The sequence below is a fragment of the Lepidochelys kempii genome, chromosome 1, assembly GCF_965140265.1.
Source record: "Lepidochelys kempii isolate rLepKem1 chromosome 1, rLepKem1.hap2, whole genome shotgun sequence".
Lineage (NCBI taxonomy): Eukaryota > Metazoa > Chordata > Testudines > Cheloniidae > Lepidochelys > Lepidochelys kempii.
In genome coordinates this window covers 116,249,330-116,275,073 of record NC_133256.1, presented here as the reverse complement: position 1 = coordinate 116,275,073, position 25,744 = coordinate 116,249,330, and the positions used below count along the sequence as shown (strand labels likewise).

Genomic DNA, 25,744 nt, shown 5'->3' with positions numbered 1-25,744 from the left:
TTTTGCTTTTTGAGAATACAGACTAACACGGCTGCTACTCTGAAACCTTAGTTACTTTAATACATTTAATCTCCTGATTAAAAAGCAGCTACATATAGTGTTGAAAGATGATGGGTCCCTGTGGAATTCTAATGGGTGTTTATAAAACAATAAGGCCTGATTTTGATCTCGTTTGCACCACTGCAACCCCACTGATTTCTATGGAGTTGCTCCTGATTTACTGAAAGTGAGAGGAGACTCAGGCTGGATATGTTTTGAAGTGTCCTTTGCTCGTCCTGTATTATGAATTCTTGCAACTTATACAGCCAGTCAGAGGAAAGCAGTACTTTTCCAGAGCCTCTTATCTTTGTTCTGCACCTGTTCAATATTAAGTCCAGAGTTACTGGCATTTAAGGCCTGATCCAAAGCCACTGTAGTAAAATGGAGTCTGTCCATCGGGTTCAGTGGTTTTTAGTTTTTTATCAAGGAATTGCCGTAATAAACCCTGGTAATGCTCCAAACTGAATAGATGAAGTTTGTGGAAAAGTAGTCGCTACAAACCTATCAGCGTTGTTTGGACCACTGTCTGGAAAGCACTAGCTATTGATCCAATTTAGAAATGTCCTATAGATACTTTTATTTTGCTCCAATTTTGAAATTATCCGGTGCACTATTATTAAAAGTATTTGGAAAATGTCTGTCTATGCACTTCGAAGAGTTCATCCCTACGTAGTTCTATCCTCAGGAAAACTATATATTTTTTTTTGGCCTAGTCTTGAAAACTCTGACTTCAATCATTTGAATAAATGAGACCACTTGCATTAGTTAGAGTTTGAGATTTAAGACTGGGACTTCTGGCAACTGGGTGCATAACTTCTGTAGGTTCTTTGAAAATGTGAGAGGCCAAAGCTCTTGGTTAGAGACAAGATTGGAAGCAAGGAGATCTGGTTTTCATTTCTGGCTCCTCCACAGACTTTCTTAAGTAATTTAAGCTTCCTGTGTCTCTGTTAAAGACACAGCGGTAAAGTTTAAGTCATTCATGCTTTTAAAGCATTTTGAGATCCTCTGGTGGAAGGCACCAAGAAAGTGCAAAATATTGCTTGTTATAGACAGTGGGTACATTTCATTTTTAAAGTACAACTTTTGATTTAGGAGTTCAATTCTGCAAGGTCTGGATGCATTCCTCAAACTATTAATAACTTCAATACTACTTCCATGTACTTAGGGATGCAGGATACAGATTTTAGAAAGTAATATTCAATGTACCAGCATTGCTCTTCTAGAGTGAAATTCATCCCTGTGCAGAGTATATTTATTTATTTGTATTACCATCTAGGAGCCCTAGTGATGGACCAGGACCCCATTGTGCTAGGTGACAAAAGAATGTCCCTGCTCCAAATTGCTTACCCTCTTGGGGGGAAATCCTACTGAAGCCCAGTAGAATTAAAAAATGTAAAATACAATATAAGTAGTCTTAGAAGGGTTAGGTTTTAATGAGGAAGGCCCCAATCCTGGAAAGATTTATACATAGGATTAACTTTACTCATCATGAACAGTCCCACGGAAGTCAGTATAATTCTAGCCCCATTGAAGTCAATGGCAAAATTCCCGTTGACTTCAGTGGGGCAAGGATTTCACCCAGTGTGACTACTCACAATATAAAGTTAAGCACATTTGTAAATCTGTAGGATTTGGGCTTATATGGTGGCATTCATCTAGTTTTTTGCTCCACTTACTTCTCCAAAACTAATTTTACAGATACAGAAAGAAAAAGTTGTTATATAGTGCACTTGTAATATGTGCAGTCGGTTTGAACTGGCAATCCATATACAATATTATGACATTTTATTTCTGTACCTGTTATAAACTGACTTGTATGTTTATAAAATTAAAGTAAATAATTAGTGTCTTAGCTTTATTACATTTCCTGGTACTGCAATAACTTTCATTGATTAAAACCAAAGCAAATATTGTTTGTCAAGTTTTATAAACAATAAAAATTAAATCTTTCCAAGTCTAAGAATAAATAAATAAAAATAAAATCTGATATCTAAATATTTCAGGGCTGCAGTTTAAAGCAGAATTTATGACAGTGAGCCAGATGGAGAAAACATTATCCTAATCCAGTCACATTAGCATGGTCGTTAGATAAATAATGTTGTTGTTCCTGGCTAGGAAATCCTGTGCATTAAGTCTTTTAATGAGTTAAGGAACACATGGAAAAACCTCTCAATTTATTATGTGTGTCATTCCTTCCAAGCAGCCTTTCAATTAAGATGACTCAAAGTTCTCCCGCTTTCATTTATCTTACTTAGCTCAGATGGTAAAAACAAGTCAGCATAATTATCTCATATAGCTAGAGCAGGATCTGCTTTCCTCCTTGTTGCTAGGACTGGGGAAATTAAGGTCAATTAAAGTACAATGCCTTGTACCAATCCACTTCTTTATTATTAAGACATATACATGTTAGAAATTCTTGTTTTCATTTTGTGTGTGCACCAGCTTAGGTCCTGATCCTACAAAAAGACCTGCCTGCATAGAGTTCAAATCTATTGGAATGGCAGGGTTTTGTGCAGAGTAAGATGGTTATGGTGTCTGTCAGGGGGCAGGGACCAGAACAGCAAGGTTCCCCTCTCCTTCCCAGAGAGAGAAAAAGATGTCTGTCACAGTTTCATCGTAACAAGGAGGTCAGACCACTAAGAAATGGACTGACACCACCATTGTAACCATATTTGCTAAATATATCTGAGGCATTGTTTGGAATTGAGCAGTTATGCACTATTTTTTCTAAATTAGTCACCTTAAAGGTGATCTGAAAATGGAAAATTATCCCTGTGCCCTTTTTGCTTGTACATGATGTGCAAGCAAAAGCTCTTGAATGGAAAGTCAGGGCCTCTCTATCTCTCCTTGACATTTTCAAGGAATAGCAGATGACTCATCCCTGCTTTCCCAGTTGTTCACTGGACCACGGTGACCTGCCCCTACCCTGGCTTCTTTGCCATATTGTAAGGATCAGATAAGTATTTAGGAGTTGGTTTAAAACCATTCTTAGCTGTTACTTTCTTTTCTAGCCCAGCATTCACAGTAATTATAGTTTGTGGTTGTGACACCAACGGTTAGGTCTCACTTTTTCTGCATTACCAACCCCCCACCTCCAAAAAACTTCAACATTTATTAAACATCAAAAAGCAGGAAAAACCACTTTGCTAAATTAAGGTTTACTGAACTTAAAATTAATCTCCCTTTATACCCTTTCCCTTTAAAAAAAAACAAAAAAAACTCCATATAAAAGAAAGAAAGTCCTTGCTTGAAAGACTTTCTGATGGCTTGCAAATTCTCTTGTTCAGAGGGTAAATTTAAGGTGGTAGCTCTTAGGTTTTGGGGTTAAAGTCTAGCTCTTAAGACAAAAGGAGACAAACATAATGGGGAGAAAAAAAGTATAGCAAAACCTAAGGAGCCACATTCAACACTAAATTAGTCAAGATTTACAGTGGTGTAATTCCACATCTCTACTGGTTATATCAGCATAAGACTGGTGTAACACAATTGCCAGTTCACATCTGTCTTTAATGCTGGTCGTTCTCTTGCTGAAAGATATCCGCATACAGACATGCAAACTTTTACCAGAGTTGTGCTGTAAGGCAGTGGGTGAGATTCTGTGTAGAGGCCCTGGGAAAACGGAAACTATGGAGGCTTTGAGCTATCTCTGCATTCTCCAAATCCCGGTCTGGGGGCGGGAGAGATTATTCACAAATTAAGGTCACATTGGCTACTTTTCAGTAGCCTGATGCTCACCACCAATTTGTATGTGTAAGTGGGGGAATGGTCCCAGTATTGTGGGGGACTTTCCTGGCTTATACACTATGCTGGTGGAATTGGCTAGCGAAAGAATCTCCGTCCTCACTCCCACTCTACCCAGAGGTCTGCCTAACCTCGAGGACTCCCCTTCCACTCTCCTCTGTGGTAGAGTCCTTGTAACCCAGACCAGGCTGGACCCAGGATTCAGGGGCGGGGCTCGACCCACAGTCTTGTTGTAGTCACTTGGGACAAGGGCTATTCTGGAGTACTCGCTCAGCTCTGGATGCTTCCCTGACCCACTGATCATATAGTTCAGGCAAATACAATTTATTAAACAACAACTAATAGAGAAAAATGGGCCTGGAAGGTCGATTGGAAAAGCATCAAATGGCCATTGAAGGATGGATAAGATTGCTATGGGACTGAGCTGGTAGGTGTTATACTGCCGATGCAGCATCTGTGTTTCCATCCATGATTTCATTGCATCCGTGTGCAGTAACTCCATGCAGGTGGAGGCTTTCCCATACCTTGCTCCAAGGTGGTGCACTTACTGGGATACTGGTAACGCTCTGCTGGGTTAGAACTTTCATCGAGAGATTCCCTAGGCTTGAGGTTTTCAAAGCCCTGTTGGTCTTGGATGCCCGCTGCTCAATTCCCAACAGGGAATGGGTGTCCAAAACCTGTAGGTGGCTTTGAACATCTTAGCCAGTGTTTTACAGCCAGCCCAGGCACCTGAACCATTGCTGACAGACTATTAAATAATTGCATGTGGGGCTTTAGACTATCGGATGTTAAACCATTTTTTGGCCTCTGATCTTTTTGTTCTCAGCATCCTGTCTTTGTGGAAGTAGAGATGCAATTAAAGTCTTTTGTCCTTCCTATTAATTGGTCAGGCTGTTAAAGACTAACACAAAACATTGTGGATAATTTCTTTTGGACTAGCTAAGAATATATTCTAGTAAGGTTTGTTGCAATTCTACTCTGAAGTTCAAGAAAATCATAGACTAAAATGGCCACCGTAGTTTGTATTTTCATTATGTGACACTTATGTAATCTCAGATGGGATTAAAGGAAGGGCTTTTGAAGCATTTTGTGACTTTCCCCCCTCTCCCTAACAAAGGGACAGAATCTGCTGCCCTTCTTCACTTTAAGTTGTGCCTTATGCTCCAGTAAAATCAAAATGAGAAAAACCTCAGCTGAGCTACTCACAATATTGTCCTACTCCAGGTGAATAAGGATGCCAGCATCTGGTCCAGAAACATAGGCGCCAGCTTCCTCCGGTCCCCGGGGATGCTCAACCCCCAACTCCGCCCCAGGCGCTGCCTCCACCTGACCGCTTCCCCCAAGGGCCACCCCACCTCTTCCCCCCCGGCATCCCTTCCCCCAAGTCCTCACCCTACCACTTCCCCGCCTCTTTCCCACCTCCCCCCAGTATGCCCCATCCCCATGCCAGTGGGTGCTGAACACCCACTAATTTTTGTCCATGGATGCTCCAGCCCTGGAGCACCCACGGAGTCTGTGCCTATGCCCAGAAGTATTAAAGACCTCTAAAGAAGATTTATATTTAAAAAGCAGTTCATTACTTCTATTAAAGGCTTTGTAAAAGAAAATTATTATTATTTTGCATAAAAGCTAGTTTTCCAAGTATTTATCTGAAATTCTGTATCAGAAAAATATACTATAAAGATATCTTCAATTAAAAAAGTACCAAAACAAAGCACAAATGCACTCTCAAACTTTCCATTAGTAACTAGAACAGATACAAAAGCCATTCTATGAAGCGTACAAAGCATTGATTTCTTAAAAAAAGCTTAGGGTTTCTTTAAAAAAAACAAACAAAAACCAATCCCTCTCCCCCCAAAAACACCTCCCTATTCAATTAAAACAGGTTATTTCCTGCCACCAACAGTTGATATTTCCTGCCTTCAACAATTAGGTCACCTAGCCACAATCACCTGCTTCTATTTGCATTTAACTATGCTCTTTGATGTCTTCTAAGAAAAATAAAGTGTGTATTTCATTGTGATACTTTGGCATCAAACCTTCCATAACTTCGTTTCAAAAACTGAATTTACTTGGTCTGCCTTCCATCTCTCTCTCTCATATTTGTTTGCTTTAGTGTAACCTTTCCTTGGGTTTTTTGTTTTGTTTTTTGGTCTCATACCTTCATCTATTTTCCCATAATTTTTAAATGTTCTGGGGTGTTTTTTTGTTTGTTTTTTTTTCTTCACTCGAACAGTCTCTTCAGGACACTTTTTGGATTCTGTCTTTTTAGCTTTTTATTTCTGTCTCTCTTTTTCTCTTCAGGTTTCAGAGTAACAGCCGTGTTAGTCTGTATTCGCAAAAAGAAAAGGAGTACTTGTGGCACCTTAGAGACTAACCAATTTATTTGAGCATGAGCCTTCGTGAGCTACAGAGCTGTAGCTCACGAAAGCTCATGCTCAAATAAATTGGTTAGTCTCTAAGGTGCCACAAGTACTCCTTTTCTTTTTTCTCTTCAGTTTTCTTTGTCTGTTTGGTAAAATTATATGGCTATTTCATTGACTTAACCCTTTCCTTTATCAAACATATTTATCCTCCTCACATATCTTCTTTCTCATCCGTTTCTGTCTCCTGTTCCTCCACCTCCCTTCTTTCACTGTCCAATCCAGCCACATTTGTTTTGGTCACAGTGGAAACTTGCTATTGTTGAACTCAGGAGATCATAAAAATGTTCACCGTTGACAGCTTGTTTCCTAAATGTATGTGGGGAAATACTGTAGGACAATGGAATATGTCCAGCCATTGCTTTTATATACAAACATGGGAATAGCGCTCCCCCACAGCTATTTGTACAACTTGGACTTCAGACTCATGGAAGCAGATGATGATGTGTGGAGTTGTTTTGATTCGTATGACACGTATCTGTGTGTTCCTTTGTCTGGCAACATCACATATTATAGGTGGGACTGGTAGCATCACCTTCTATTCAAATTGCCCTATTAAGAGGGTGGGAGAAAAGCCCTGTTTTCTGTTCCTTATAATGTTGCCAAATATTAATTGTTCAGGCTGTAATTTTCCATGCTCATTTTGTCTCCGGCTGAATTTTTCGGAACCTTTCAGCCAAAATGGTTCACATGTTTCCAAGAATGAGGCTAAAGAAAAACATTTTTACCCATGTTAAAAATATTCTGGTGATTTTCTCCCCCCGCCCCCTTTTTTCTAGCACCTTCTTGCTTTGGAGCAGGGACTTGAAATTTGGCAGGGAGGTGGCCTTCTTGGCAGGGATGTGCATTTTGCCATTCCCATGAAAATCCATTCTAACTTAGCCAAGTTACAAGCCTTAAAAAAAAAAATTGCAAGTGTCACGTGCTCAGTAGAGATTTCAATTTTAGCAGCTGAAACATGTGAAGGTTCCATCCTCACTGAGCATGCCTGAGCCTCTCACCGCTCCTAGTGCTGACCAGACTGTACATGTTGCATGTCCACAGAGGTACTGAGTGTGCTCCAGCCTAGGGCTTCACTGTCATGGCTGCTCCAGGCAAGGGCGGGGTTGTGTACTGGAATTTAAGAGCAGAAAGCCTGTCTCTCCTGTGTGCTTAATGACACCCCTCTCCCCTCTGGCACCCAGGCAGTACAGCGGAGGAAGCCGTCTGATTCAAATGAATAGGGGAGAAAAGCAGACAAGGGAGAGAAAAAGGATTAGACTGGGACGAGGAGAGTGCTAGACTGGAACTGTATGGGGGAGAGAAACTGTAACTGGGAGTTTGTGGGGGAGAGTGATAATAAGTGGGCAAGAAGACTGGGCCTGGGAGCTGAGGGGAGGAGCGGCTGGGACTGGTTGGGAGAGGAGACTGGGAGCTGGGGCAGGGAGAGGAGTGAGAGGAGAGGAGGCTGGCACTGTTTGGACAGAGAAAGAGGGACTAGGAGCCAGTGAGGGAAATGGAGGTGAACTGGGAGCCAGTTGGTGGAACATTGTATTTGGGGGATTGTGAGAAACTAGATTAGTTGGATTAGGAGATGGGGGATTAGGAACCAATATTGGTGGGGGGTCCACTGAGTGGACAAGGAGCTCCAGTGCAGGGGTGAGAACTGGGATTACATGGGCAAACAGCCTGGAACAAGGAGCCAAGGAAGGGTAACACTGCGACAAAGAGCCATGCAGGGGGTGGGGAAAATACTGAGATTGGATGAGGAGCCTGGGGAGGGAGAATAAGATCCAGTGGGGAGGTGGAGCACAGAGACAGATTGGATGAGGAGCTGGGAGAAGGGAACTGGAAGTGGCTGGCAAGGAAATTGGGGACAAGGAATGGGGACAGAAATGGAGGAATTGGGACTGGCTGGGCAGGGAGACTGGGACTACAATGAGAAGCCTGAGACTGGGTAGGCAAAGAGAATGTGACTGTGACAAAGAACCAGGGTGAGTAAGAAACAAAACTGGAACAAGTTGGTAGGAGTGGATGTAGGAGAAGGGGGCAGATTTGAGGGGAATGGGCAGAAGAATGTCTGCCCACTAGAGAACACTCTCTTTTCCAGAGCCTGGAATGGAACCCAAGGTCCCGGGTCTCACCTTTCCTCTGTTGTCAGCAAATAGCTATGAGGTGTACTGGCAAAGTGTGTATCGTCCCTCTATAGTGCTGGTCCACATAGACAATGGTAATGTACTACTGCTCTCATTAGCTCTAGTGGCAGAAGCCTGTGTAATGAGCAAAACTGTAGCCTTTAGATCCATGACCCAGGTAGGTATCAATATGATGCCACATGATGGAATGTCTATTTTTTGGGTGTTTTGTTTTCTGTTTGCTATTTTAGAGAGAGAGAGAGGTCACTATATATATATGTGCTATAAGGTCACAATCAGGAAAATTTAAGCAATTAAATATGCAAGTTTGTATGTTGACAATTAATTTTCCACATTTACATAAGAAATGACTGAAATATGGATGACTCTTACTGTGATCAGCACTACCTAGCTGGTAGTGTCTCCCTGAGCTGCCTCCAGACCCTGGGTAACTCCCTATTGCTATTGGCTGGCTCAGTGGAACCCCTTCTCCTAGGGGCAGCAATGTGGTGGGGGTACAGCTGGACTTTGGGGTCCCTCCAGCAGTGCCAAAAGATTTGTGCTTGCTATCACAGTACCCTCATCTCTAAAATATTGTAAATGGCAGTTTCAGTGATATTCCTGGGGCAGGTGTCTGATTTAATTGGTACATTTTTATACTACTTTACTCTGCTTAGACTTGATGATCTTACAGTGCAATTTTGAAGTATGGCTTTGGTTCATGTATATTTTAGGCTGATCCTGCACAGCAATAGCAGTTCTCCAGCTGCTGATGGTAAATCAGCAGACGGGTACATGACACATTTGACTGCACTGCTCTTACAAATTACTATCACGTCAGTTTTAAGATTCTTTATTCCTTTTGTATCTCATGTTGCTTCTTATGGTGAATAGCCAGCTGATGATGACTAGAAGGGCGGAAGGGAGGGAATAGTGACATCATTAATGTCCCTTATTTGTTTTTTGTTTTTTAAATAAAAACAAACCTGCAAATTGTGCAAATAGCCAATCTACAGTTTTTGTTGTTACCATATCATCTGGGAGTACTAGTTATGGACCGTTTTTCAAGGCACTGTACAAACACACACACAAGATGGTCCCTACTCCAAAGAGTTTACAGTCTAATAACTCTTTCCTGTCACTACCTCCTTGTCCTCCTTCCCCATCTCCCTACAGTTCATTTTTACACCAACTCTTTCATCTTGTTTTAAGCTATGTTGTAAGCTCTTTCTAAACTGAGAGAAATGTGAGTTTGGTTGTTGCCTCCTACTGAGGAAGACAAAGAAGCTGCTCTTTGGTGAGATAGAAAGGAAAGCAAAAGAGCTAGAAATAAGGGTAAGGAACTGGTTAAATGGCAAACTATAATGGTTCGTACTTTGAAAGGTGAACTGTCAGGCTGGAGGGAGGTTACTAGTGGAGTTTCTCACAGATCGGTCTTGGGACCAATCTTATTTAACATTTGTATTAATGACCGTGGCACAAAAAGTGGGAGTCAGCTAACAAAATTTGCAGATGACACAAAGTTGGGAGGTATAGCTGAGGAGGACCAGAATATCGTACAAGAAGATCTGGATGACCTTGAAAATTGGACTAATAGAAATGGGACGAAATTTAATAGTGCAGAGTGCACGGTCATGCACTTAAGGACTAACAACAAGAATTTTTGCTATAAGCTGGGGACTTATCAGTTGGAAGTGGCAGGAGAGCAGAAAGACCTGGGTGTACTGGTTGATCACAGGATGACTATGAGCTGCCAGTGTGAACCGGCTGTGCAAAAGAGTAATGCAGTGTAGGTATTTCCAGTAGAGACAGGGAAGTGTTAGTACCATTAAACAAGGTACTTCAGTACCTTGATGAGACTTCATCTGGAATATTGTGTGCCATTTTGGTTTCCCATGTTTAAGAAAGATTAATTCAAACTGGAACAGGTGCAGAGAAGGGTAATATGGGTGATCCGAGGAATGAAGAATCTACCTTATGAAAGGAGACTCAAAGAGCTTGACTTGTTTAGCCAAACTAAAAGAAGGCTGTGAGGAGATATGATTGCTTTCTATGAATATGTCTGAGGGATAAATACTAGGGAGTGAGAGGAGTTATTTAAATTAATTGCCAGTGTGGACACAAGAACAAATAGATATAAACTGGCCATCAACAAGTTTAGGCTTGAAATTAAACAAAGGTTTCTAGCCATCAGAGGAGTTAAGTTCTCAAACAGTTTCCCAAGGGCAACAGTGGGGGCCAAAAACCTAACTGGCTTCAGGACTGAGCTTGATAAGTTTATGGAAGGGATGGTATGATGAGACTGCCTACACTGGCATGTAGGCAATCTGCAACAGCTAGCAGCAAATATCTCCAATGGCCGATGATGGGATATTAGGTGGGCAGCGCTCTGTTTTACTACAGAGAATTCTTTCCTAGGTTTCTGACTGGTGACTCTTGTCCACATGCTTAGGGTCTAGCTGATCATTGTATTTGGAGTCAGGAAAGAATTTTCCTCTGGGTTAGATTGGCAGAGACCCTGGGGTTTTTTGCCTTCCTCTGCAGCATATGGCACAGGTCACTTGCAGGTTTACACTAGTGTAAATGGTGGATTGTCTGTAACTTGAAGTCTATAAATCAAGATTTGAGGACTTCCATAACTCAGCCAGAGGTTGTCTATTACCGCAGTAGGTGGGTGAGGTTCTGTGGCCTGCAATATGCAGGAGGTCAGACTGATGATCATGACGGTTCCTACTGGTCCTAAGAGTCTATGAGAAAAGGTTCAGAGGAACTTTCAGGAACAGCCTCACACCATCATCATCCAGTAGGTCTAACATCTTGTATTTCATCAGCAACATCCAGAGTTGCACCCAATTCTGGGACATATCAAATTGAGACATTTCCATGCAGCATTTGCAGTCAGTGTGAGATCTGTCTCTGAGCCTTGTATAGGAATTTGGACCTTCCTAGGTTTGTTTATGCAGTATACGTTGACTTTTGATGTGGGGAATAAAGAACTGTGAAGAGGTAAAATAATGGTATTTTAATAGGAAAGGTCTACTTAGAGTTAGCCTTAGTAGGTATCACCAGTTCACAATGCATTAAATATTCTTTAGTTCTTCTATAGTTAAGAGCATATTCTCATCAAACATTAAATCTTCAAAAATAAATCTGTGCACTTTCCTTATTTTATTTGTTCTCTACTTCAAGGGAATCTTAGTAATGATTTAAGTAACCTCTGTCTGTGATTCACTGGGATGAAAACCTGATGCTAACAATGCACCCCTCTTCTGGGTCAGGAAGGCCTTGTAAGCACTGTGATCTTTCACAAACCAAAGTGCTCAGAAAGAAAAATCAAAAGTAAAACCCTCAGCAAACCATAGAAAAAGCAATCACCAGCTCACGTCCATTTTTCCCTCCCTGTGAAATCATGGTTCTCTCAGAATTTGCTTCCAGAAGCAAAATAATTTATCATTTTATGCTTCCTCTATAAAACATTGCCAGTAGACACCTATTAAATCTCTGATTTTACTTTTGCCAAACAATGCCTTGTCTACACCAGAGACTAAATATAATTGAATTGGTTTAAGCACAACTACTATAGCTTCCATGCGCTTGCCAAGCTGAATTGGTTTCAGTTTTCTTCTATTTCCAGGCTAGTACTGTCCCAAACTGTTTTAGTTGCAATGCCCTCTAGGTACCTATTTCATAGTTCCCTGCTCAACTCCTAGAAACGGTCAATTCTGGGAGATTTTCCAAGGCCACCAATCCACTGTGGGACAGTACTGAGAAGAGTAGTCGAACTATTTCAGATCCACAATGGTAAAAAAAAAAATTTACACTGAAGCGGTTAAGCTTTAATTGGTTATTAAGCCTGTTGAAAGTAAGTTTCTTCTAAATGATTATTAGGACATTTGTAAACCATTTGGAGGAAGCATATAGACAAAAATGTTCTTCAGATTTTTCTAAATGTAGGGGCTTTATAATCAGTTTTATTTCTTTAGTGTAGAGCAGGCAAAAATTCTTATAGTTGTCTCTTTGCATGGTTTCCTATCATCCCCAGTACAGCAGGTAGCAAAAAATAGTTGTAGTAAAATGTCTGCCTTCCTTTCTCATGGGGGGAGAGAAGTCCTATGAAATCTAAAGAACAGCCCTAGGGCAGAAGGGGTGCACTGGAAAACCCAGAGAAAAGAAGCATTTAGTCTGGTGTGGGTTTTTTTGTTTTTGTTTGTAAAATATTATTAGTGACTCACTTGAAAACCTCATTCTGTTTGGGACAAAGCAACCTTTCTGCCTTCTGCCATGTCATTCTTAGTGGGTATGATGGTGGTGCTGGATGCCAGACCAGAGCCAAAATACAGTTTATAGCCAGCTAGTCCTACGAGTGTGACAATATTTTCTGTAACTCCACCATCAAGGGCAGGCTGCCACTGCAGTTAAACTGGGGCCATGGGAGTTGAAGACATTGCTGTAGGTGTAAAAGTGTATATATGGTGTGATATTCTTTTCCCCCCATACTCAAAAAGCAAGTGTAGTGGTTTGGGTAATGCCCCCTTAATGGGAGAAGAGATGGAATGTTGGAATCAGAATGTTGCATGGCTGTTGAAAATGACAGCTGATATTCATTCTTCCATATCCAGAAAGCAAACATGTACTTTCAGTCGAGGTGACTTTTATACTAAGAAAAATAACGTATAAAGAAAGAACAAATCCTTCCAAGAGAGAAAGCATAATGGGAGTGCTGCATTATGTATGACTCTAATCCAGTATTGCTTAACTCTATTGTCTGCCCCTAGCAAACTCCTTATATTTAAAGGTGCAGTGTGCAGAAAACCAAACCACGAGCTCTCCTTGCATAGCAGTGTATGTCACAGTTAGATTTGGTCTCTCCTGGCTGATAAGAAGAGCAGCTGTCCAGGTAATGGAAACATTTCACTTGTGGAACAAAAAAATTACTGTTAAACATGAAAGTAGTAAGAAATTGCTAATCCTAGTCTGCATGTGGTGTAACCAGTGGTGGGAGTTACAGAATCATAGAACGGGAAGGGAGCTCGAGAGGTCATCTAGTCCAGTCCCCTGCACACATGGCAGGACTAATTATCTAGACCATTCCTGACAGGTGTTTGTCTAACCTGCTTCTAAAAATCTCCAGTGATAGAGATTCCACAACCTCCCTAGGCAATTTATTCAAGTGCTTACCTACCCTGACAGTTTAGAAGTTTTTCCTGATGTCCAACCTAAACCTCCCTTGCTGCAATTTAAGCCCATTGCTATCCTCAGAGGTTAAGAAAAACAATTTTTCTTCCTCCTCCTTTTAACAACCTTTTACGTACTTGAAAACTGTTATCCTGTCCCCTCTGTCTTCTCTTTTCCAGACTAAACAAACCCAATCTTCCCTCATAGGTCATGTTTTCTAGACCTTTAATTATTTTTGTTGCTCTTCTCTGGACTCTCTCCAATTTGTCCACATCCTTCCTGAAATGTGGCGCTCAGAACGGGACACAATGCTCCAGTTGAGGCCTAATCAGTGCAGAGTAGAGCGGAAGAATTACTTCTCGTGTCTTGCTTACAACACACCTGCTAATACATCCCAGAATGATGTTCACTTTTTTTGCAACAGCGTTACACTGTTGACTCAAATTTAGCTTGTAGTCCACTATGACCCCCAGATCCCTTTCTGCAGTACTCCTTCCTAAGCAGTCATTTCCCATTTTGTATGTGTGCAACTGGTTGCTCCTTCGTAAATGGAGTACTTTGTGTTTGTCCTTATTGAATTTCATCCTATTTACTTTTCCAGTTTGTCAAGATCATTTTGAATTTTAATCCTCTGCTCCAAAACACTTGCAACCCCTTCCAGCTTGGTATCGTCCACAAACTATAAGTGTACTCTATATGTCCTTATCTAAATCATTGATGAAGATATTAAACAGAACTGGACCCAGAACTGATCCTTGCAGGACCCCACTCGTTATGCCCTTCCATCATGACCGTGAACCACTGATAACTGCTCTCTGGGAATGGTTTTCCAACCAGATTTGCACCCACCTTATAGTTGTTCCATCTAGGTTGCATTTTAGGTGATTTTTGATTGTATCTAGAAACCACAATACAATTGTATCTCATATTCAAAGGCAATCCATTTCTCAGAGAAAGAAAATTAATTTTTATTTAAAGATCATGTTATGGCTCTGGACAACTTGTGTCAAAAGCTATATTCTGGCACAAGTCTTTATTATATTGCAGCAGTGCACCATCTCCTTCTCAATGACATGTATATGCATGTATCTCTATTTCCATTATGTAAATCCATTTCTATATCCATTATCCCTCCCCTGAGCAGCTCTCTTTTGTCCCCTGTGTATCTCTTCCTTTTTTTCTGGGAAAATTTTAATCCTTTTTAGAATGCTGAATAAGGGTTGTAAAATCAGTTCCTCATTTACCCTGGTTCAGTTATGGTAAACTATTTGTATTTGAGAAAGATCAGCATGATCAAAACTGCATTGTAATGCATGTGTACAAGCAGGCAGAGATAAACTGCAATCTCAGCTAAACTGCCTGGGTGCTCTGTTAGTGCACAGTAAGGGTATGTCTATGCTGCAATTAGACATCCATATCTGTCCCATACCAGCTGACTCAGGTTTGCAGGGCTTGGGCTAAGGGGCTATTTAATTGCCGCATAAAATTTAGGCTTGAGCTGAAGCCCAATCTCTGGGACCCTCCCACTCCACAGGGTTCTAGAGCCCAGGGTCCAGGCCAAGCTCAAATGTCCACACAGCAATTAAACAGCCCTTAGTCAGAGCCCCGGGAGACTGACTCAGTTGGCATGGGCCAGCTGCGGGTTTTTAATTGCAGTGGAGACATACCCTAGGGGTGTCAACACTGGGAGTTAGTACTATTTGAAGCACTGGGTGGATGAGCAGGTGTAGAACTACCAAAAACTAAAGGTCTCCCTTTTAAGGGGAAGAAATCACTGGACCAAAGCATCAATTGATTATGGGGGACAACAAATGGAAAAAAAACCAGGAATGGGGGTGAGTTCAGAGATAAAGAATCGGGGATCCAGAGGGGGACACTGAGCAGAGAATCCTTGGCAGTATCCACTGCTCCTCAAAAGTGTACAGGGAGTCAGTGAACACTGCTCAGAGGAACTCTGCCTGGAGGTGTGATCAGATAAGGGACCAGAAATAGGCCCCACGGTTGCAGAGTACCCCCCCACCCCATCCAGCTTCCTCCTCCTGGTGTGATGGATGGGCTGTACTGGCCAGCATCAGGAGGAGGCTGACAAGGAAGTCCCATGACTTTGTGGGGCCATGAATGGTGTGTGCCTGGATCAGGAGGTGCAGGGAGAAGTGCAGCCAGAACCTCAGGAAGAGGTTCTGGAAAAGCCAGAAAAGGGGCTGCAATCTGACACACTCCACAAAGATGTGTGCCAGGGTCTCTCTCTCACTGCAGAAGGCACAGGTGTCAGGGGAGTTTGTGAACTATGCCAGGTACATGCCCATGCTCATGGCTCTGAAGGAGCCGCTAACTAATATCCCTAGCAGGCCATGGAACCAGACTGGAGTACAGAGTGGCCCAATGGGGTTCCTCACCCTCCTCAGGTGGCAGCACATCCCATTACCTGGTGTCGGGGCAGGACATGGGGGTGAGGAAGGGGATGGTATGAAGCACAAGCATGTACAGATGCTCTTTGGGCACAGTTTGGAGGTGGACCAGCTGGATACCATGCAACTGGTTCAGGTGATATCGGGGGTGGCTGGGGAGGCTCTGAGGCAGGGGCCTGATGACTAGGTCCGGAGAGCCAGGGTGAGAGGTGGGTGGGGAGTATCTGCCCACAGGACCCACACAAGAAAAGCAAGAGAAGCAGAAGTCAAGGCTGCCCTCTCCTCTTGGAGCACATGACAAGGGATGCGCAGGGTGGGCAGCTCCATGTGCTGACCGAGCATAGCAGGGTCCACCCAGTTTCTAGTCCAGGTGGTCTCCACTTCTGGTGGTACCAACCTCTGCCGGACCAAGGGGGACTCCACCACCTGCACACGGAGATGGGCACTGTGTAGCAGGGATTCTGCTAGGAGGTCCTCCCCTTTGGCGGCCACTATGGATCTGGTCACTGGAACTAGCTTCCACGGGGTGGGAGGAGGTATTGTTTCATATTCTCTGTGTGTATATAAAGTCTGCTGCAGTTTCCACGGTATGCATCCGATGAAGTGAGCTGTAGCTCACGAAAGCTCACGCTCAAATAAATTGGTTAGTCTCTAAGGTGCCACAAGTACTCCTTTTCTTTTTGCGAATAAAGACTAACACGGCTGTTACTCTGAAACCTGGTTATTACCAGTGATTCAAGCACTGACAGCTTACCTATACAGCACAGTGATAGAGCCAAGAAAGCAAATATTTTGGATCAGTTCAATCATGTTGCAAAAAGGAAGGCTATAAAATTCCTAGGTGCTGGAGCTCATGTTCCGGATCTATCCATTTAGTTCAGACAAAACCCTGACAGCTGAAAATACTGGAGTCAGGAGATAAGCAGAACAGTCCTATAAATGTCAGAACTGGAGAGCTGAAAATAAAAGTGGGTGTGATGTTATCTGATTAGAGTATGACCGTGCAAATCATCGTTGCTACCACTGTTATATAATTGCAACGAATCTTATACAGTATAAAGAAAAGGAGTACTTGTGGCACCTTAGAGACTAACCAATTTATTAGAGCATAAGCTTTCGTGAGCTACAGCTCACTTCATCAGATGAGCTGTAGCTCACGAAAGCTTATGCTCTAATAAATTGGTTAGTCTCTAAGGTGCCACAAGTCCTCCTTTTCTTTTTGCGAATACAGACTAACACGGCTGTTACTCTGAAACTTATACAGTATGTGACGCATGGCCAGAAAGGGTTAAGTGGCTCGCAGGCTAAATACCCCAGAGTCAACCTTTAGAGACATGTTATAAAAGTATATAAATGGTAATTAGGGCTATTCCATCTTAGATGGGCTAGAACTTTGAAGTGCAAACCTGTATTGTTAGAGAATTAGAGGTGACACTAATTGTATGTGTGTACTTACTCTTGTTAGATGTTAGCCATCTAAACTGACAGTTCCTGTCTGTCACTATAGCTATTGATTTAGAGATCAAAAGGGAATATTAACATTTAAATGAATCTTGGGTGAAATAATGTCATTGTTTATATGTCTCTTTAAAGTTTGTGATAAACTGCCTAGTGGATAAAATGCCTTATGTTAATCTGTGTAGGTAATTACCGATGATGCTTAGGAAATAGGTAGTCTTCAAAGTTTCCATGATTGCCTATTGTTCGCCTAAGGCTGGGGTTCTCAAACTGGGGGTCAGGATGTGAGGTAATTACATGGGGGGGGGGTCGCGAGTTGTCAGCCTCCACCACAAACCCCGCTTTGCCTTCAGCATTTATAATGGTGTTTAAATATATTAAAAAGTGTTTTTAATTTTTAAGGGGGTCACACTCAGAGGCTTGCTACGTGAAAGGGGTCACTAGTACAAAAGTTTGAGAATTACTGGCCTAAGGACTCTGACCTGTCAAGAGAGATCCTGGAACTGTATAAAAACCCCTTGGATTCTGATCCTTTTTATTTCAGATCTGCTTGATACTTCATACAGGGGAAGCTTAAGTTCTAAAATTGAGATCCCCAGTCTTAATCCGGATCACCCTGAATATGAACATTGAACTATAACCTATGGACTAATTCTGAAAGAACTCTTTGCAAATACAAAGCTCACCATCTCTACTATGAATCTGATCTCAGAACTGTACTCATGTCTGTACTCTCTCTTTTTTCTTTAATAAATTCTAGTTTAGTTAATAAGGATTGTCTGTAAGTGTGTATTTGGGTAAAATCTGAAATATTCATTAATGTGGGAGGTAATGTCTGATCTTTTGGGATTGGTAGAACTTTCTTGTATGATTAGATTTTCACTAATCCCCATCATATTTGATGTGAGTGTCTGGATGGAGGCCTGAGGCTGGGTTGCTTTAAGGGAACTGTGTTGGCTTCTGGGTAACCAGTGAGGTATTATAAAAGCTGTTTTGTGCTGGTTTGGTAAATCTAAGTATTGGAATATCCACCAGCTTTGGGGATTGTCTGCCCCATTCTTTGCAGTTAGTGACCTCAGTGCTGATCCCCTGGCACCCTGCTCACAGTGGAAAACAAAGCAACCTGAAAAGGAACAAGATAATGAACACAAGCGTCTGGAACTGAGGCGGGGCATGTTAATAAAAGTGATCTTATGTCCAGGCTCCCAGAAACTTCTTTTGAGGTATCTAAAATATCCTGGTTTTTCCTTTAATCAATCAACCCATTTAAAAAAACACTACAAAACATCTGTTCAACCTGTATTGCTACGCAGTGTAGAATCTGCTCTGTACTTATTGTGACAGTGGGATATGTCTTAGTCTACGAGTGGAAATAATGGACACTGCTACTGCTGAAGCATGGGCCTGGTCAATGATAACTATTGTACTGCATTCCAGACAACCACCCTGTCTGGGAAAGATGCTTGACACCTTTGTTGAAGGACTAACAACTAAGAACCTTCAACACTGCAATCTGGGGCAATGGCTCTGGTTGTCTCTCAACAGCTGGCCTGGTCCCCTTGTACAATGAGTTTTCTATACCAGGACCTACAGTGGGGAAGGGGAAAGCATGAGTGGTGGGTCTGTAGCTTCAGTCTGAGCACATGGCTTAGCACTGTAGGCCCTATTTAAGACTGGGGTTCTGCTCTGAGTAGGAGGCCTACCATCACCCCACATAAAAAGGACTTGCAGGAGAGAGAGTATCGGAGGTACTCGGCCCACCCTGAAATGCTGACAAACCTGAGATTCACAAAAGGGGTCAACACAGACATGCAGGTCAAGTCTTTTGTTATTTTCAAAGGTCTGTAACTCTTGACTGTTGGAAGAGTAATGTTTCTGTGGTTAAGAAAATTCTTTTGCTAAGCCTGTGCTCCTTGCTTTTCCACCATGTTGTCCCTGAAGGGATTAAACTAGAAGTCCAGTGTCCACATTCTAGGTAGGGTTTGAGGAAGCAGTTGTAAGTGACTGGGGGAGGGGGGCGGCTTGAGGTCTCAAACACTGGTTGAGGGATCTAGGGCAGATGGACGGTGACATCCTGAGGAAGGGTGTCAAAAAAGAGGTCAGAGAGAGTGTGTGCCCTGGATCCCCAAGACTAGAAACAGTGACTAGAATCTGCCCTGTTGACTTGGAAGCATGTGGGACATAGCAACTGGGTCCATTTGCAACAGATTGATGACACATAGTAGGGTATTGGGCCAGGTTGTAACACCATAGGGGAAAAAACAGGCATAAAGGGAACAGACAAGTTGAACGAGAGCAGACACTAAAATTGTTCTTGAGTTTCATGAGTTTATTTAGAACACTCTTACCAAGAAAAATCCTTCACCAGGAGAAATGTGCAAATATCACTGAGTCACAAGCTAGCAGTGATGACGGCACACTTCTGTTTTGTATAGTGTACTTTTGATTTTAGTATGACTTTTGTTTCGTGACTCTAAAAAGAAATGCCAAACAAGTGATCCAGATTTTTATTTTGAAAATAGGGTCACTTGAATATCGACTGATCCTTAGTGTGAAGTTATTGACAATAATAGTGGAGGTGTATTATAATATGAGTCCACTCTGCCACGGACAAATGATGCAGCGAGGGTGGAAATCACTTTCCAATCACTGTCTTACACTACTGAGGAAATTTCTTAGAATTGTTGGAGATATTTTTTGGCAGTCAGTCCTCTGCATGCATGTGTCCAAATGATGCAGAAAGTTCTGTGTTCTTACAACCTAACTTGCCATTAGTTAATTGTAAGTATCTAGTTCTAATGGACAGGGCGTTTTTGAGTCTTTGAAGCAAGCTGAGCACTTTAATGTCTGTTTAATAAGCATTCGCCACTGTGTGTCATCTTTAGGCTTGATGGAATTCAATTTTATTTTTTATTTCAATTAATATCAATGTTTATTTTAAAGCATTTTAAAAGATTTTTATGTACTTTTCCATAGTTGTGGGAAACTATTGGGGGAGGGTCAGACAATTATTTAATGAAAATAAGTGTTAAGATTCAAAAAGATAAAGCTTTATAACTGTTAAAACACGAACTGTCAACATCACATGTCAAACCATACAACGTAGGGGCATGTCTATACTGTGGGAGCTACACTTGTACCACTGTAGTGTAGAGGTTTCCTAGGGAGGGATAGCTCAGTGGTTTGAGCATTGGCCTGCTAAACCCAGGGTTGTGAGTTCAATCCTTGAGGGGGCAATTTAGGCGTCTGGGGCAAAAATTGGGGATTGGTCCTGCTTCAAGCTGGGGGTTGGACTAGATGACCTCCTGAGGTCCCTTCCAACCCTAACCTTCTATGATCTATGTTACCTGAGTGTGGGTAATCACCTGCCTGAGCAGCAGTAGATCGGATGACTGACAGAAGAATTGTTTTTTTCTGTGAATTTTTCCCACCCATCCCTGAAGCAATGTACCTAGGTTGACCTACATTTTAAAAGTAGACTAAAGCTAAATATCCTTAAATCAAACCAATAATCACCCAAGAAGCATCTTTCTTTCTTTGCCATCTGTCAAGTTGGATTATTATAGACAAATATTTTTTTCCTCAGTTTGTGTGCGTACAGTGAAAAGTTGGTGCAACTGATCTACCTCCCCACCTTGTCTCTCTAATATCCTGGGAGCAACAGGGCTACACCTCCACCGCCTACAGTGAAACTGACATTTATCGATAAAATCAAATCTGGCGACCCCTCGTCATGTTTTATTAATATAACATCATAAGGGGAGCAGATACCCCTCCTATGCTTTGAACTGAACCAGTAGGAGTTTCCCCTGCTCTGCCTTCCACTTATAACGCACCCCAGGGAAGGGTAGAGCTCCGGGGGAGGGGTGGATGGGACTGGGCTGCATCGGATGCAGGGGGACAGCCCGTGGGGTGAGGGAGAAGCGGTTTGGGGCGGGAAGGAAGGAAGGGGAAGCAGACGCAGCAGCCCAGGGTAGGAAGCAAATCTCCCCCTTTCTAGCCTGTGGGAGCTCCAGCTTTTCCCTGCCCCTCTGAGCCTGGGCTGCCCTTAAACTCGGCTCTAGCTCGTGAAGGGCTGGGAGTCGGGCCTAATTCAGGGCCCTCAGCCTGCACTGGAGCGAGGTCCCTGAGTGCGGGGCGCAGGCCCACGGACGGGCTGGGCCCTCCACGCAGCCGGGCCCCCCACTCTGGGGTGCTCCGGGCACGGCTGCCGGGCGGGGCCCGTGCTGCGGACCTAGAGCGCAGCCCGCGGGGCGCTCGCTCCGGGCTGGGGCGGGGCCGGGCTCCTTGCTCAGTGGGGGCGGAGCGCGCCGCCTGCCGGCCCGCCCGCCGAGCGCCCCGGGCCGCAGCGAGCCGCGCTGGTGCTGCTGGCGGCGCCCGGACGGAGCTGGCGGAGGTGAGAGGGCGGCGGGGCCGGGAGCTCCCCGCTGCCGGCCTTTGGCGGCCTCTGCTCTGGGGCCGGGCGGCGGCAGAGGGAGCAGCCGCTTCTCTGCAGCCCCGGCCCTGGAGCGCCGGGGGAGCCGCCCGGGATTTGGGGCGGGGGCGTCTCTGCCGAGCCCCGGGTGCGGGTGAGCCAGAGCCGGGCTGGCCCCAGCCTTGCTCTGCCCCGCGGCTCCTCTCCCTTGAACACCCGCCTCCAAGCGAAGCCCCCGGGAAGTGCCTGGGCTCCCGGGAAGCAGCAGGAGCTCTTAGAGGAGCCTCTGTAGGAACTGTTGTGATCTAGCTGAAAGCAGGCTGGCTGAGAAAGGCCTCTGGATGCCCGAAGCCAGCATAGGTGCTGGAACTAGGGGTGGCCTGCACCCCCTGGCCTGAAGTGGTTTCCATCATAGATAGGGCGGGTTTACAGGTTTGGATCAATGGCTCTCCACACCCCCACTATACAAATTGTTCCAGCAGCCCTGGAAGCCAGTGGCTTTCTACATTTTTTCATTTGCAGAGCCCTAAAAAATTTCAGATGGAGGTGTGGACCCATCTGGAAATCACAGACATAGTTTGCAGACTCTTAGGGGTCCTTGGACCACAGGCTGAAAATCAGTGCCATAACCTACAGCCCTGTGGGTTGTTACCCTGGAGCTTCACAGCCAGGAACTGTGCATCTGTCAGCTTATCCTTGTGTGCAGGGTTTAATTAATTTACTGCATGCTTACATTACTTTGCCTGTCAAATTGGTGGCAAGTGAAATTAGGGAGGGTAGGGTGCATCACCAACAGAAGGATGCATTAACTGATTTGATTAGGGACTGGCCCTTATGAATAATTTCACAAAAAACGGTGCCATTTCTTGAGCTTTTTTGAACTTGTCATCAATACAGGGCCATATGGAGGTGGGATGACAGGAGTTAGCGTCTCTGTTTTATTTTGGAATAGATGCCATTAAATCGGTTGAAGTTTAGATTCTTTCTGAAACCAGGCTTTTTCGTGTTCATATTTCAGTATTTGATGTTAGTTTCTAGACCAATTTCTTACCGTTGTCCCCAAATGCTACTTACCAATCAAACTGTATTTATCTAATGGTAAAGAATATAATGTAAAAAGATGTTTAGGGAAACAGTGGATATGTGCAAACAGATACTTACATTGTCAAGTTTTCAAAGTTGTGTATTTTGTCATTTTGTGAATTGCTACTTTGATTTACAGAGAGCAGCTCTCTTTCTGCACTGACTTCAGTATGGTATGTCTCAATTGTTAATAGCAACTACGACATTTCTTATCTGGAGCCACAAATTTGGATACATTGTTTGCTGTTGTAAAGAGCAGAATAAAGAGTTGTAAAGAGTAGTATTCACAAATTTGGATACACTGCGTGCTCTTGTAAAGGGTTTTGAGTTTGAAAACTCAGTGTCTAGTACGGCTGTGGGAAAAACTGATTTTTTTGGTTCACAGACAGTTCCAAAAAAACAGAAATTTGGCTTGACTAAAACCATTTGGAATTTTGTTGTGAATTGAAAAAGGAATGCAATGTTGAATTGAATATTTTATTTTGTTTTGGGGGCATATTTAACCTTTGGCTTTTTTAAAATAAAAGCAAAGGAAATGAAGGGCTAGATTAATAAAACTGGTGATGTCAGGTCTGCCTTTGTACTAAAAGGCTAGTGGTTAAGGCACTCACCTGGGATGTGAGAAACCCAGACTTGAATTCCTGCTCAGGAGCAGAGACTGGAGCTGGGGGCCTTCCCCCTCTTAAGTGAGTGCCCTAACCTTGGGCAACAGAGACATCCTCACTCTTTCTGTGAATCTAGCCCACCCATTTTTTTTTTCAAATTTGCAACTAGTTTTGGTGACCTGAAACTATATTTTTTCAGTGAATAAACTATTCAGCCAAAAATTTGGATCTATCTCAAGTGTCTGGGTTAAATTTAGTTGTATTTTAGTTGAATTTATTATTTGATTTGGATTTGATTTGTATGTTTGCATGACTAGAATGTCTTTGTTTACATTTCTTGGTTATACTGCTTATAAAGCATTAGATTCCTTGCTAGTCAGTGATTTTTATTTTAGGTTTGCATTGTCTACCTACAAATACTGTATCACTGTGCTCAAACACAGGTAGGAAATCATATTTAGAAAGTAAAATTGTAGCAGTACTGCACTCTTTCCATGTAATGTTTGGAAGTATTTGTAACAGGAAATGGGATAAATTTTGGAATTAACCTTTGAAATCCCCTAAAAATTACCAAAAACCATATATTTGAAATTACTAATAAGGAGACTTAATTTTGGTTAACGGACAGTGACCCAGGATCTGAAGTTGTCCTTAATACTTTACTGCTTTCTTTGCTATGTTGTCCAGTGTAAGCAAATAAGTCCAGAATGCTGAATCTGTAACAAGATAGATTGGAATGATACATAGTTAGAATGGCTTTTTTTCAAATAACCTACACATAATTTATGCTGTCACTTTGAAGTTGACTATATAATGATTGATGCAAGGAGTGGTGGAAGTAAGGGAGTCCCTGCTACAGGAGACAACCACCCCCAAAAAAGTGAGTAGCTCCAGTTTGACTTTGACTCTGCGTCTACTCGTAGCTGTCCCAGAAAAGTCAGTAGTGTGAAACTGAATTGACTTTTAACAATCACACTGAATACTGGCAATTAAATCTATCAGTTGTGTTAATTTTCCGCTTCTGCTTGGCAAAGCACTGAGCATAGTCAGTGCAAACTCAGGAGACAACAATGTCTTGGTTTACATTTGTAAGGTTATTTTTAACCATAAGAGCTAGAAATTTAATATTTTAAATGAATGCTGAAATTTTTCAAAGAAGTATAGCATTGGCCCTTACACTCACTAGAGACAGCATCATAGTTGCCACTTTCAAGGGGATTTTGTCAATATCCAGTATCAAGTATTGATTAGAGTGAGGTATTGGTGGGGTAAGAGATTGTCAGGTTTCCATTTGCAAATCTGCTAGTGCACATCAAATTTGACAAGCAACCCTGTTATTCCAGTCTTGGATCTCTGTTCTAAAAATGGCTTGTGGTAATAAGATATTAGCTAAAAGCCAGACTGAGCCCATAAAATTAGTGTCATTTGCAGTCATGGCCATCTATGGGAATCTATCCCAAATGTGTAGGATTTCATCAGGGACTTTAGCAAAAATATGAGTCTCTTTCCCCCCCATCCTCCTTCATTACTTGGTTTTTGCACATTTGGCCACATTTCTATATTAGTCTCAGAAGAGGGTGTTTCTAAAGCAAGTTAAGACTGGAGAGTGATGATGTGCTTACCTATCATATCAATTGCAAAATCAAAACATTTAAAAGCAGGGAAGTTAACCGGACTCTCCAAATCTTAAGTGGCCAGCATAGTAAAACCACCATTTACCACAGAAAATAAAGTTAATTTAATCCTTAATTCAGACCCATGGATATTTTAAAGTATCTTTGTTATCTAAATTTTTTCTCTTAAGAGATAGTGTTAAGTGAGAAATACTGCTATGCTGTAAAATTTTTTGAGTAAATTATTTGTAATGGCTGTTCCTTGAGAAGAATACAAGTAGTTTAATAGGTTAGGGATACTCTTCCAAGCTCTGCCCACTTGATGCCAAAATGAGGCACTGCATGTCTTAAAGTTTGGCAATGCACAGGAGGTTATTGAGGGCTTTGCATAGATGGGGTTTCCAACTGTGGGTATTGAAGGGACACACATTCCTATTCTATGCCAACCACATCACCCCAAAATCTTTTGATAAGTCTGCATTGCAACTGGGAGGTGTGATTGCAGCATGTGTAGACATACCTTTAGCTAGATCAAAAGTGGCTCAAATAACAATAGTAGTGAAGCTGTGGCAGCATAACCTGGGAACATAATAAAGTTTAAGCTACTTTAGACCTAGCTAGATCAAAGCTAGTTCAGGTATGTCTACGTATGCTGCAATCACACCTCCCAG

At 42.6% G+C, this 25,744-nt stretch overlaps 1 protein-coding gene across 6 annotated transcripts in view; it reads left to right on the top strand.

The window, feature by feature from the left end:
* LOC140914253 (interleukin-1 receptor type 1-like) overlaps window positions 1-25,744 on the top strand; it is a 78,986-nt gene that overhangs the window by 5,058 nt on the left and 48,184 nt on the right. The window contains exon 1 of one of the 6 annotated variants that reach the window (XM_073351716.1): window positions 21,274-21,331. The exons of 2 other annotated variants lie outside the window; for them this stretch is intronic. The gene's annotated coding sequence lies outside the window, so the exon portion shown is untranslated. Of the gene's footprint in view, window positions 1-21,273; window positions 21,332-21,656; window positions 21,755-24,312; window positions 24,341-25,744 lie in introns of those variants that run through there. 3 more of the 6 variants (XM_073351660.1, XM_073351696.1, XM_073351706.1) reach the window with 3 other exon arrangements.